The sequence below is a fragment of the Rhinoraja longicauda genome, chromosome 2 (assembly GCF_053455715.1).
Source record: "Rhinoraja longicauda isolate Sanriku21f chromosome 2, sRhiLon1.1, whole genome shotgun sequence".
In the NCBI taxonomy this organism is placed as follows: Eukaryota; Metazoa; Chordata; class Chondrichthyes; order Rajiformes; family Arhynchobatidae; genus Rhinoraja; species Rhinoraja longicauda.
The window spans coordinates 92773489-92786413 of NC_135954.1; positions in this window are offsets into that span (position 1 = coordinate 92773489).

The following is a 12925-nucleotide window of genomic DNA, read 5'->3' on the forward strand; positions in this document are numbered from 1 at the left end:
GAAAATAACTGCAGATGCTGGTACAAATCGAAGATATTTATTCACAAAATGCTGGAGTAACTCAGCAGATCAGGCAGCATCTTGGGAGAGAAGGAATGGGTGACGTTTCGGGTCGAGACCCTTCTTCAGACTGATAGCTGATGATCTTTCACACAGAAACGGGTGATCAATGGTCGCTACGTGTGCCAAAGAGTGTTTCTATGCTGTTTCTCTAAACTAAACCAAACCACCCTATTGATCTGTGTTGCCACTTTCAGGGAAATGTGGACTAGAATGACAAAGTGTCTGTTCATCAACATTACCTAACGCTCTTCCATTTACTGTATATGTCTCACCTTATTTGACTTTATGAAATGCATCACCTCGCACATCAGGATTCAATCAGATCTTCAAAATGTTCAATGACTTAGTTTCTGCAGACCCCTATGGCAATGAATTCCACCTCTGACTGAAGAAACTGAAGAACCTGTTTATCTCAGTTCTAAATCTCTTGATCTGCAACTGGAGAACAGTGGGCGGCACAGTGGCTCAGTGGTAGAGCTGCTGCCTTACAGTGCCAGAGACCCAGGTTCGATCCTGACTACGGGTGCTGTCTGTACAGAGTTTGCATGTTCTCCCTGCGACTGCATGGGTTTTCCCAAAGTGCTCCGATTTCCTCCCATATTCCAAAGATGTGCAGGTTTGTAGGTTAATTGGCTTCGGTAAATTGTCCCTAGTATGTAGGATAGAACTAATGTTGGTCTGTGTGGACTCGGTCCACTTTGGTCCACTGAGTCCATGCTGAGCATTGATCACTTGTAGGTATCACAAAATGCTCAGTGGGTCAGGCAGCACCTCAGCATATGGGAGACTTGATGGAGGTTTATAAAGTGGCATCGATAGGGCAGACAAACTTTTTTTCCCAGGGTAGAAATGTTCAGCACGTTAGGCAGCAGCTCCATCAGTTGCCGCCCTTGATCATATAATAGTGATCCAAAGAGAGAGGGGGGATTTAAATAATGTGTGAGGCGGGAGGGAGGCACTGATAACAGTACGGTAGAAGTGTCCTTAAATCTGGTGGTACGTGCTTTATAGCTTTTGTGTCTTCTGCCCGATTTGAAAGGCGAGAGGAGGAAATGTCCGAGGTGCGAGTGGTCCCTGATTATGCTGGCTGCTTTCTTCAAGCAGCATGGTATGAATGGATTGGCCTACATGCCTTTAGGATGTTTGAGGAAAGTGGAGCAGCTGAGTAGAAGCCCACACAGTCACAGAGAGGGCATGCAACCTCCACACAAACAGGTTAGGATTGAACCAACGTCACTGGAGGCAGCAGTTATAGAGTCATAGAAAATCATAGTCTTACTGCCTGAGCCGCTGCGTTACTCTGGCACTTTGTGTCTTTTTTGTGCAAACCAACATAGTGGACACAGTGTGGAAACAGGCCCTTCGATCCAACTTGCCCACGATGACCAACATGCCCCACCTTCGCTAGCCCCACCTGCCTGCGTTCAGCCCGTATCTCTCCAAATTTGTCCTATCCCTGTACCTTTCCAAATGTTTCTTAAACGTTGCGATAGTACCTGCCTCAACTACCTCCACCGGCAGCTCGTTCCATATACCCATCACCCTTTGTGTGAAAAAGTTACCCCTCAGGTTCCTATTAAATCTTTCCCCCCCCCTCATCTTAAACCCCTACTCTGGGCAAGAGACTCTGTGCGTTTACCTGATCTACTCGCCTCATGATTTTGTACACTTAACATCAAAATCCTGAAGATCACTGCAAAGTAAAAGCACATTTATTATCAGCCTGTGTCACTGGGTCACTTCCTCTCAGTGACTTGTATTTTAATAGGAGTTTTCAATTTTAAGCCATCAAAAAAACAAAGAACAATGACACAAGGAACAGCAGATGCTGGTTTACACACAAAAAAGACATAAAGTGCTGGAGTAACTCAGCGGGTTAGGCAGTATCTGTGGAAGACATGGAGAAGCGTCGTTTCGGGTTGGAATCCTTCTTCAGGGACCCTCCATCCAGATTTTAAAATAAAATATATCTAATTGTGTCCAGTGCATGGCATTCTGTGTTAAATAAACACTCACTGTGCCCTCAGCACTCCTGATTGCTGCTGTGCTCACCACCTGTGCTGGAGCTCCAGGGATTAGATTTTACTCAGCAGCACACACATTTAATTTAATTTTCCAGCACTATCCATTTACCTCATACACTTAACATCAAAATCCTGAAGATCACTGCAAAGTAAAAGCACATTTATTGTCAGTCTGTGTATTTGGGTCACTTCCTCTTGGCAGCTTGTATTTTAATAGGAGTTTTCAATTTTAAGCCGTCAAAAAAACCCATAATGTTGTAGCGACCATAGAGAGTGGTCCTAGATGTCGAACCCTCAGATTGGCCAGCAAGGTCACGTGTGGGTGCGACCGTAAGGATTGGTCCAGGGAGTGAGACCGCTGATTGGACAGCGTCGTCACGTGTGGTTTTGGCGCCCAAAGGAGTCAGTTGAGAGACTCCTTCGAAGAGAACAGTTAGTTTTAATGGTTGTCTGTCCTCTCGTTATGTAAACTTTGTGATCGAATATTGTTGTCGCAATAAACTTCTTCAACAAAGAACGAGCCTCCAGACTCGCCATCATGGTGACCCCGACGTGATCCAGCCGATCACCTACCATGAGTGAACAAGACGCCTCGTTTTTGGTTTCTATGCCCGGCGCACCGGAGCTAAGCGCGGTCAGCGTTCACCTTCCGTCGTTTTCGGCACATCAACCACAATCTTGGTTTGTCCATACCGAAGCCCAGTTTCACTTAAGAAACATCTCGGCAGACGCGACAAAATACTACTACCTCGTCAGCGCTCTACCGCCGGAGACGACCGCACAGGTGATGCGGTTCATCGTCAACCCTCCTGCAGAAGACAAGTACGAGGCCATGAAGGCACTGTTATTACGAACCTTCGGATTCAGTAAGCATGACCGAGCTAAGAGGCTTATGCACCTACCGTCCGTTCTCATGGCTGAAATGTTAGCGCTAGCAGGTGAACATACGGATTGCCTCATGTTCGAGCAGGCATTCCGAGAGAAGCTTCCCGAAGATGTCAAACTCATGCTCACGGATTGTTCTCTTAAGGACCCCGTGGCATATGCGGAAAAAGCCGATGCGCTCATGGCGTCCAAATGAAAAAGAAGCAGTTCGATCAACAAGATCTCGACATCAGCGGCTGCGCCACGGCGGCAGCAAGATGGCGCCGCGTCTCCCGCCAATTCTCCAAATCCCGCTAAAAGGAGCCGCACAAGCGCGGCTGGTGCTATTACCATCTACGATGGGGTGGAGAATCCCGCAACTGCCGCTCACCTTGTACCATCTCGGGAAATGCCTCGGCCGATCGTACATAGAGGCGGTTGCGATTGGCCAGAACTGACGCCTCTACGTCCGAGATCGATTCACGGACACAGAATTTTTGGTTGACACGGGGGCCATAGTCAGTATCGTACCGCCGACTGGCCTCGAGACCAGATCGGGTAAGACAGGTCCTACCCTCATTGCGGTTAACGGCAGCCCCATCCGCACGTATGGTACGCGGACAATGTCCCTGGCTTTAGGCATCCGCACGTACGAATGGCCATTCATTATCGCGGACGTCAGCCAGGTGATCCTAGGCGCAGATTTCCTCTGGGCCTTTTCACTAGTCCCCGATGTCCGCGGTAACGACCTTCGACCCTCCGCCAGCAGCGATGAGCCCGCCGCACCGCCAGCCGCCACCCCGCCCAGCCCGACTGTCCAGGCCGTCGTCGCGGCCCCCGACCCGTATGCTGAGGTCCTGGCGGAGTTTCCAGAGCTGCTCATCCAACGCTTCGACGCCCCTTCGGCCAGGCACGGCGTGGTCCACCACATCCGCACCGAGGGCCCCCCCGTTTTCGCTCGGGCCCGGAGGTTACCGCCCGACAAGCTGGTGGTGGCGCGGGCAGAATTCAGGAAGATGGAAGAAATGGGCATTGTCCGTCAGTCAGACAGCCCGTGGGCCTCGCCGTTGCATATGGTCTCCAAAGCATCTGGGGTGTGGAGACCATGCGGCGATTACCGGTGCCTCAATGCTGTCACCACGGCTGACCGCTACCCCATACCACACCTCCAGGACTTCTCGTCTGGGCTGGAAGGTGCCGTGGTGTTCTCCAAGATCGATTTGGTGCGGGGCTACCACCAGATCCCGGTGCGTCCGGAGGACATACCAAAAACTGCAACGATCACTCCGTTCGGGTTTTTCGAATGGTTGCGGATGCCTTTCGGTTTAAAGAACGCGGCACAGGCCTTCCAGCGACTCATGGACCGTGTTGGTCGAGATTTGCCTTTTGTTTTCATTTATTTGGATGATATCCTGGTCGCCAGCCCCTCGGAGCTGGAACACCTGGCCCACTTGCGGACTGTATTCCAACGGCTCCAAGACCACGGGCTCATCATCCAACCCTCCAAGTGTCAATTTGGCCTCCCTTCTCTCGATTTCAGGGCACAGAATCACCCCTGCCGGCGCCACCCCTTTGCCCGAGAAGGTGGAGGCTATCCGTGCATTCCCGCGGCCCACCACAGTGAAGGGTCTACAAGAGTTCGTGGGCATGGTGAATTTCTACCATAGGTTCGTCCCGGCAGCAGCACGGGTCATGCGCCCGCTCTTCCAGTGCCTCGCGGGTAAACCTGTAGAGTTGGTATGGTCCTCGGCCGCGGAGTCGGCCTTTGCAGCAGCTAAGGCGGCTTTGGCAGATGCCACCATGTTGGTCCACCCAAGCGCCTCCGCCCCCACGGCCCTGACGGTTGATGCATCTGACGTGGCGGTGGGAGGGGTTTTGGAACAGCAGGTCGGTGACCTTTGGCAGCCCTTGGCGTTTTTCAGCTGGCAACTGAGTTCGGCTGAGCTGAAATATAGCGCCTTTGACCGAGAGCTTCTGGCTCTCTACTTAGCTGTCCGTCACTTTAGGTATTTCCGGGCCGCCCATTTGTGGCCTTTACGGACCATAAACCATTAACTTTTGCTTTTTCCAAATTGTCCGACCCATGGTCGGCCCGCCAGCAGCGGCACCTGAATGCCATCTCTGAGTTTACCACCGATGTCCGTCATGTCGCGGGTAAGCTTAATGCCGTTGCTGACGCCCTGTCTCGGCCTGCTGTTTCCCCCATTTCAGCGGTAGACTGCGAGGTGGATCCCCAGGAGCTCGCGGAGGCACAGCTCCTGGCGGGCACCGCCTCGGCATACCAGTCCGCCAATTCAGGGTTGAAGTTGGCTCAGGTGGCCTGCGGGCCGGCGGGCACAAAAGTCTGGTGTGATGTTTCCCTTCCCCGTCCTAGGCCGGTGGTGCCACCCTCCCTTCAGCGACGAGTATTTGATGCCATTCACGGGCTGGCGCACCCGTCCATCCGCTCCACCTCTGCCTTAGTGGCCGCTCGGTTTGTGTGGCATGGCCTGCGAAAGCAGGTAGCTGCTTGTGCCCGTTCCTGCGTTCCCTGCCAGACCGCTAAAGTCCAACGCCATGTCCAGCCCCCAGTACAAGAGTTTGCGGTCCCAGCGGTCCGCTTTTTCCATATTCACGTGGATTTAGTCAGACCTTTGCCTTCCTCCCGGGGATACACCCATCTACTCACGGTGGTGGATCGGTTCACCCGGTGGCCGGAGGCTTTCCCATTGTCAGATACCTCCGCTGCCTCTTGTGCCAGGGCCTTGGCCCTCCATTGGGTGGCACGTTTTGGGGTCCCGTCTGTTATCACCACCGACAGAGGGCCACAGTTCACCTCTACCCTCTGGGCCACGCTAGCAGAGCTGTACGGCTCCCGGTTACAACACACCACGGCGTACCACCCTCAGGCTAATGGGCTCGTGGAGAGGTTCCACCGACAACTCAAGGCGTCCCTCAGTGCGAGGCTGGAGGGCCCAGACTGGGTAGACCAACTTCCCTGGGTCCTTCTGGGCATCCGGACCGCTCCTAAGCAGGATCTCGGTGCGTCGTCCGCGGAACTAGTATATGGCTCGCCACTTCGAGTAGCCGGAGATTTGCTGCCGGAGTCCTCTGGTCAGCTGCCGTCAGTTCCGTCGGTGTTAGCATCACTCCGGCCACGCGTGGGTTCCCTGGCTCCGGTTCCGACTTCGCGTCATGGGTGTCTCATGGTGCACGAACCACCTGCCTTGAAGGACTGTGAGTTTGTATTTCTGCGTAGAGATGTCCATCGTTCCCCGTTGCAGAGGGTCTATGAAGGGCCGTTCCTGGTTTTGCGTAAAGGGACGGTCACCTTCACCTTAGACGTGGGCGGCAGGAGTGAGCTCGTCTCGGTGTCCAGGCTTAAACCTGCGCACTTGGATCCAGACCGCCCTGTCCTGGTCGGTCAACCGCCTTGGCGAGGCCGTCCTCCTGCAGTTCCACCCGGTCCAGGACCCCCCGCTCCTGCAGTTCCACCCGGTCCAGGACCCCCCGCTCCTGTGGTTCCGGCTGCCCCTCTCCTTACTCGTTCTAGTCGCGAAATCCGGCTCCCTGCTAGGTTCCGTACCTCGGGTTCTGGGGGGGGTCATGTAGCGACCATAGAGAGTGGTCCTAGATGTCGAACCCTCAGATTGGCCAGCAAGGTCACGTGTGGGTGCGACCGTAAGGATTGGTCCAGGGAGTGAGACCGCTGATTGGACAGCGTCGTCACGTGTGGTTTTGGCGCCCAAAGGAGTTAGTTGAGAGACTCCTTCGAAGAGAACAGTTAGTTTTAATGGTTGTCTGTCATTTCGTTATGTAAACTTTGTGATCGAATATTGCTGTCGCAATAAACCTCTTCAACAAAGAACGAGCCTCCAGACTTGCCATAACCTCATTTTATCAGGGAATATTGTCACATGCAGTGAAAAAACGATTTTGCCTGCCTTCCAGGCAAATCAAACCATACATAAGTACAATTAAACCGTACACAAGTACACCAGGTAGGGCAATGAGAAAATAAACAGTGTAGAATACTGTGTTGCAACTACAGATTAAATTGCAGGGCCGCAACAAGGTGGATCAGGACTACATTCGTAACTTGTGAGAGGACCGTTGAGTAGACTGATAACAGTAGGGAAGAAGCTGTTCTTGAATCTTCAGGTACTTAAGGATAGCGGAGTCAGGGGGTATGGGGAGAAGGCAGGAACGGGGTACTGATTGAGAATGATCAGCCATGATCACATTGAATGGCGGTGCTGGCTCGAAGGGCCGAATGGCCTCCTCCTGCACCTATTGTCTATTGTTTATTGTCTATAATCTGGTGGTACGTGCTTTCAAGCTTGTGTATCTTCTGCGTAATGAGGGAGGGGAGAGGATGGAAGTGGTCCTTGATTATGTTGGCTGCCTTCCTGACGCAGCATGGCGTGCAGATGGAGTTGATGGGAGGGAGGCTGGTTTGCCTGATGGACTGGGTTGAGTCCCTAATTTTCTACGAATTCTTGCAATCTTCTTGCAGAGCAGTTGCCAAACCAAGTTGCCAAACCAGTTGCCAAACCAAGCTGATAGGATGCTTTCTATGGCGCTTGTGTTATAACAGAGCTTTATTTGTCGTTCGGTACCGAAGTACCGAACGAAACTACATAGCAGTCATAGAAAGAAAAAAAAGAACACAAGACACATAACCCCAACACAAACGTCCATCACAGTGACTCCAAACACCCCCTCACTGTGATGGAGGCAACAAAACTTCCACTCTCTTCCCCACGCCCACGGACAGACAGCTCGTCCCCGACCGACCCGCACAGTCCCCGCACCGGGCGCTGAAACGTCCCGCGGCCGAACCGGGCGATGAAAGGCCCGCGACCAAGCCTTGCGCAGCTAAGTCCCGTGGTCGAGCCGCACCAGCGATGAAAAGCCCCGCAGCCGAGCCGCACCGGGCGATGTTAAGTCCCGCAGCCGAGCCGCACCAGCGGTGAAAAGTCCCGCAGCCGAGCTGCACCGGGCGATGTTAAGCCCCGCAGCCGAGCTGCACTGGGCGATGTTAAGCCCCGCAGCCGAGCCGCACCGGGCACTGTTAAGTCCAGCGGCCAAGCCGCACCGGGATGTAAAGTCCAGCGGCCAAGCCGCACCGGGATGTAGAGTCCAACGGCCAAGCCGCACCGGGTGATGTAAAGTCCAGCGGCCGAGCCGCAGCGGGCGATGTTAGGTCCCGCAGCCGAGCTGCACCGGGCGATGTTAAGCCCCGCAGCCGAGCTGCACCGGGTGATGTTAGGCCCCGCAGCCGAGCCGCACCCCGCGCCGTGAGCAAGAGAAAAGTTCCCCCCCCCCACCCACCCACACCACCACCCCCTCCCACACATACACAACCAAAAAAAAATATATAAAAACCATCCCAACACCGACACACAACAAAAAAAGGGAAAAAAAAGACGGACAGACTGCCGCTGCCGTTAGGAATCCGGTAAGAGTCGTTAGAGACATGCAAAATATCCCTACTCCTTAATCTTCCGAGGAAATGAAATTGGTAAGAGTCATTCACAGCAGGGGTTAGTGAACTAGAGACACAAGGAACTGCAGATGCTGGAATCTTAAACAAAACACAAAGCCCTGGAAGAACTCAGCGGGTCAGGCAGTAACTGTGGAGGCAATGGGCAAGTGATGTTTCAAGTTGATCCGAAATGTCGCCTGTCCATTAGCGAATCAGTGTTGGCCTCTACACCCGGGGTTCCAATCCATTGGCTTCTAACAGTGGGTGCTAGTTTTCGATGTGTGTGTGTATGGGTGTTAAATTATGAGAGGCATAGATAGGGTAGACAGTTTTCCCAGGGTGGAAATGTCCAACACTAGAGGGCATAGCAATAAGGTGAGAAGGGGAAAATTTAATGGAGATGTGTGGGGCAAGTTTTTTACACAAGGATTGTGAGTGCCAGAAACGTGCTGCCAGGGGTGGTGGTGGAGGCAGATACGATAGTGGCATTTAAGAGGCTTTTAGATAGACACGTGGATATGCAGTGAATGGATGGATATGGATCATGTACAGGCAGATGAGATTAATTTAACTTGGCATCATATTCGGCATGGATATTGTAGGTTGAAGGGCTCATTCCTGTGCCGTATCGATCTATTTTCTATGTATTTATGTGTGTGTGTGTATGTATGTGCGTATATGTATATGTGTATGTATATATGTGCATGTGCATGTATGCATGTGCATGTCTGTGAGTATGTATGTATTTGCACATGAGTATGTGCATGTGGGTATGTTTTTTTGTAATGTGCGTGTATGTATATGCATGTATGTTCATATGTGTATGTAGATGTATGCGTGCGTGCATGTGGTGTACAATTGTATGCATGTGCGTGCGCTTGCTGTGTGAGAACAGACTCCCGCTTGCCTTTGGGGCTACCTGCAGCTAAACAGCTTAGCAACATTCACAAATGATGAGAGGCAATGAGCTGAAGAGTGTTCCAGCACGAAATGTGTGCTGAAAAAAAGAGAAGATGAGAACATTTAAAAGGATAGAATATTTAATACTGGTCTGATTTACAGGAAGTTTCATTGTAAGAGGGAGGTTTGTGGGGAAATGATCATGTGCAGGCTTTGCTGGCAGTTGCATTACAGCAGCCACGTGTTTGTGAAACCACACAAGTTCTTTTGGGATTAATTATGTTTTGGGTTTCAGTGGCAATCTGTCTCTTCCAGTTCACTCCAGAGCTGCACTTGATTGCAATCTTATGGGTTACAAACAGCGATGGTCACATTGATATATCTCTGGATAGTAGTAATTCACAGGTCGACAGTACCCAGAGAATAGGAATTTAAATTTTGAATTTTAATACAATGCCTCAGACTGTGCAAATACCAAACTGGCATCTGTAGAAACAATCACGAGGCTGCTTCACTATGCTTATGCCACTCACAATAGAAGGGGAAACCAGTAATAAACTGCTGGATCACAAGAACACGCAAGGTGTGGAGTAACTCATCGGATCTCTAGAGAACACGGGTAGGTGACGTTTCGTGTCAAAACCCTTCTTAATCACTGGGCTGTGACATGGGCTTTAAAACAGAACACAAGGTGTTTAGTTTAGTCTAGTTTGTTGTTACGTGAACCAAGGTACAGGAAAAAGCTTTCGTTGTGTGCGAACCAGTCAATGGAAAGACAATACATGATTTCATTCGAGCTATCCGCAGTGTACAGTTACAGGATAAAGAAAATAACTTTTAGTCCAGTAAAGTTTGATTAAAGATAGTTAGAGGGTTTCCAATGAGGTAGCTAAGGACCACTCTCTGGTTGTTGATAGGATGGTTTAGTTGCCTGATAACAGCTGGGAAGAATCTCGAGGTGTGTGTTTTCACACTTCTGTACTTCTTGTCCGATGGGAGAGGGGAGAAGAGAGAGCAACCATGATGAAACTCGTCCTTGATTATGCTGGTGTCCTTGCCGAGGCAGAGTGAAGTGTAGATGGAGTCAATGGAAGGGAGGAAGGTTTGTGTTGGATGGGTGCACAAGAGGCAAATAATTCTGTGCTCTAATCTGCACCCAACTGTATCAGATCTGATTTCTTTCACATCTGATATATAGCTCATATGGGCAGGACCTACACAGTGAATGGTATGGATTTGGGAAGTGTTGTAGAGCAGAGGAATCTAGGGGTGCAGGTACACAGGTAGAAGGGGTATTCAAAAAGGCTTTTGGCACATTGGTCTTCATCAGTCAGAGTAACCAGCATCTGCACTTCCTTCCTACATATTGAGTATAGAAGTTGGGAGGTCATGTTGCAGTTACATAAGACGTTAGTGAGGCCGCATTTAGAGTATTGTGTTCATTTCTGGGCACCATATTACAGGAAAGATGTTGTCAAGTTGGAAAGGGTACAGAGAAGATTTACGAGGATGTTGCCGGGACTCGTGGATCTGAGCTATAGGGAGAGGTTGAGCAGGCTGGGACTCTATTCCTCAGAGCGCAGGAATATGATGGGTGATCTTATGGAGATATGGGCCAATGGCTGGCAGGTGGGACTAGTGTAGATGGGACATGTTGGTCAGCGTGGACATGTTGGGCTGAAGGGGGTGTTTCCACGCTGTATGACTCTATCATCTCAGGTTGACAGAGGGAAATGGACAGACCATTTTCAGGTCAGGACCCTTCTTTGGACTGAATGAATTGAGAATTGATATTCTTCACCATTGTGCAGAAGGGTTCCTTGTGAAACGTTGTATGTCCATTTCCCTCACAGAGACTCCCTGGACTGCTGCGTTGACCCAGTCTTTTACTTGTTTCCAGAATCCATCTCGTGTGTCTCCAACACTAGACGCTGTACTGCAGCATTTGCTCACCAAGGCCCTATATATTTTCACTCATTCAAAGCACGTAGGAGAGAAGAAGAATGGTTTGCTGGCACTTGGCAATGGTTCCCACTAGTGGGAGGGTCTAGGACCAGAGGCCATAGCCTCAGAATAAGAGGACAAGACTTTTGAAAGGAGATGAGGAGGAATTTCTTTAGTCAGAGAGTGGTGAGTCTGTGGAATTCATTGCCACAGGGGGCTGTGGAGACCAAGTCAACGGATATTTTTAAGGTGGAGATTGATAGATTCCTGATGGCAGGGATCTGGGAGGTGTTGTATCAGAGGTTATGGGGAGAAGGCAGGACAATGGGGTGGAGAGGGAGAGATAGATCAGCCATGATTGAATGCCGGAGTAGACTTGATGGGCTGAATGGCCTAACTCTGCTCCTACAACTTACGAACTTTTGAACTTCTGCATCTATCTGCCCTAGGGCCTGGTTTCAATGATCACCTTCCACCATACCCCACTTTCCGTAAAATCTTGACTTCATGTTTGCCGTACACCAGGAAATACCAGAGAAAGCCACAAAATTACCTGTACATTTGCGCCATTATTAATCACTTGATTGTTGCTTTATTGGTTTATGAGATTACCTTAATACTTTGATTCGATTATAGTCTTGCAATTGCTCCCAAGTATCCATTATTCTATATTTAATTTATCGTTGATTGATAGCACTTACCATCATGAATACTGTGTACATTACAGGCGTCATAGTATAACATTGTTTTACTGCTTCTGGACTTGTTGTTCAGCACTTACTAAAGTTAAAGCCCAAATGAAATAGTCATGTTTGTGAAGAAGCGCACTGATACAGATCAGAAGAGAGGAATGAAGGAGATTGAGAGTGTTTGTAAGGTCAGTGGTGGCAATGCCCTTAAATTAACCTGGAAAGGGTGCAGAGAAGATTTACGAGGATGTTGCCAGTACTTGAGGGTCTGAACTATGGGAGAGATTGGCCAGGCTAGGACTTTATTGCTTGGAGCACAGGAGGACGAGGGGTGATCATATAGAGGTGTATAGAGGTGTTTAATAGAGAGGTGTATAATAAGATCATGAGGGGAATGGATAGGGTAAATGCATAGTCTTTCACCAACATTTAGGGAATCAAGCTCCAGAGGACATAGGATTAAGGTGAGAGGGGAAAGATTTAATTGGAACCTGTGGGGCAACTTTTTCACACACAGGGTGAGTGTATGGAATGAGTTGCCAGAGGAGATAGTTGAGGCAGTTACTATGACTGCATTGAAAAGATATTTGAACAGGTGCATCAATAGGAAATGGTTAGAGGGTTATGGGCCAAATGCAGGCAGGTGGAACTAGTGTAGATGGGGCATCGTGGTTGGCATGGGAAAGTTGGGCCGAAGGCCCTGTTGTGAGGCTGTATGACTCTATAACTCCATGATTCTATCAACAATTTTGCTCTGTTTACCATCTTGCAAACGTGATGAGGACAAAAAATATGTCTGAAACTTAGCAGATGGTAAGCGTGAATATTTCAATGTTAGTTTAGAGATGCAGCATGGAAACAGGCCCTCTACCCATTGAGCCCACACTGACCATTGATCACCCGTTCACACTAGTTCTATGTTATCCCACTTTCCCATCCACTCCTTGCACACTGTGGGCAATTTTACTGAAGCC